Source organism: Myotis davidii, unplaced genomic scaffold, assembly GCF_000327345.1.
Source record: "Myotis davidii unplaced genomic scaffold, ASM32734v1 scaffold732, whole genome shotgun sequence".
Classification (NCBI taxonomy): domain Eukaryota; kingdom Metazoa; phylum Chordata; class Mammalia; order Chiroptera; family Vespertilionidae; genus Myotis; species Myotis davidii.
In genome coordinates, this window is record NW_006284349.1 from 1,158,247 (window position 1) to 1,159,960 (window position 1,714).

At 53.1% G+C, this 1,714-nt stretch overlaps 1 long non-coding RNA gene across 1 annotated transcript in view; it reads right to left on the reverse strand.

Annotated features, from left to right (window-relative positions):
- Positions 1-6: 6 nt before the first annotated feature.
- LOC107184887 overlaps positions 7-1,714 on the reverse strand; it is a 5,807-nt gene continuing 4,099 nt past the window's right edge. Inside the window, exons 2-3 of the long non-coding RNA XR_001515786.1 lie at positions 1,530-1,701; positions 7-554 (exon numbers count right to left, since the gene is read on the reverse strand). This is a non-coding gene — a long non-coding RNA (uncharacterized LOC107184887). The remainder of the gene's footprint in view (positions 555-1,529; positions 1,702-1,714) is intronic.

Genomic DNA, 1,714 nt, shown 5'->3' on the forward strand with positions numbered 1-1,714 from the left:
CCGGCAGCCTCGCAGCCGCTCGGGCCCGGAGGCCCCACCTGGGGTGCCCCGAGGGGACAGGTCTGCCACACCGAGGCCCTGGGCAGACGGGCGACTGGCCACAGTGACCTGGCCAGACGACCCCGCCTCATCGCTCTCCCGCGTGCACGCCTGTGGCCTCGGCCGCCCAGTGACCGTTTCTGAATCTACTGACGTTGCTCAACATGGATTATGTGCCATAGCTTGTTAGTTGACATCTGAGTTTTAAGTAACACGGTTATGGAAATAATCCGCACATGTAGAAGAATATACTCAAAGTTAAAATTCCGTGGCAGCACAGATTATTTTTATCAGAGCTGTAAAGAAAGCTGTTCTCTCCTCCTCGCCCCCCTGCCCCACCCCTGGCCCAGAAACCAAATGTGAATCTTCTTTCCCACCTCAGTGCTAGTCCAAGCCAGGACTCCGGCCAGCGATTTCTTGGTTTTGTTGTCGATACTTGTACCACGTGATGAATTACTGTCCTCACTTAGAACAAAGCCTGAGTCCAAGAATATTTATATTTTGCCAATATATGCCTGTTACAAGAGAAGGAAATATGAGTTATTTAAGTTTAACTTTTTTATGTGAATTCAGAGTTTATTTATCAATGGAAAGATGTACAAAGAAGCTTCAAATGGAATATTTACCGACATTCCTTATACATGACAGACACTTGGCTGAATGGGAAGATGATGTTAATAATAAAAAGATTTTTAAATGGACCCATTGCCTATGTCGTTAGTGAGTGCACACAGAAGCTTAAGGCTCAGTTCCCGGGGTGGGTGGGGAGCTGTCTGCACCTGGGGGCCACCCTGATTTTAATGTGGGAATTCACCTTTCCCAACTCTCCCCACCTATCTGGGATTGGAGCATGTGACTCAGGTCTGGCCAATCAACATCTGGCATTCACAGCCACAGAGGATCAGGAATGAGCGTGTGACCTGAAGTGGTCCAATCAGAGTGGGAGCTGCAACGAAAGGCTCTCACTCTTCTGCTGAACTTAGACCCGAGCAGAGAAGCTAGAATCACAGCGGCCCTCCAGCCACCATGAGGGTGGGGGATGGGGGAAGGGGGAGGGGAGGGTGTAGAAGTGTTGGGGCCAAATGTGAAGCCAGGGACTGAAATCCAACAGAGTGGATAGCAAAGACCAAGAGCCAGAAACCACGTGAGCAGGCCTCTCCAACCCCCGGGGTTTCTCGGCGGAGCATCTATGGGTGGCCCTACCTTGCCAGGACCTGGGAAAACGTGGAGGGCACCCAAGCACTGGTCTTATACACCCTAAAGTCTTAAGGACCCTACCCAAGCTAGACATAACCTCCCTGACTCATTGGGCCGACAGGCAAGGGGGCAGCTGAGGTGGGGAGAGACCACAGAGAGGAATCTGCTATGGGCCGAGCAGATAGGCACTCCAGGCTCAGCACTGACCTGCCAGGTGGCATCTGGGGCCCCATAAGTCATGGAATTTGCAACATGAGACAAGAAAGCAGGGGCTCAGTGGGGCAGCAGCTCACCTGCTGGAGGGTCGAGCCCAGCCCTGCCATCCTATGCAGAGGTTTGGGGCAAGCAGGGCCAGCCCGGATGAGGACCTGGAAAGCAGGATCCAGGGGGTTTTTCAGGTAGAGCCAGTGAACCGTGGGGGTTCTCCTTCCAAGGCTCCTGCCTCTCAGGCAGCTAGAGAGCAAGCTGAGGGTGAGGG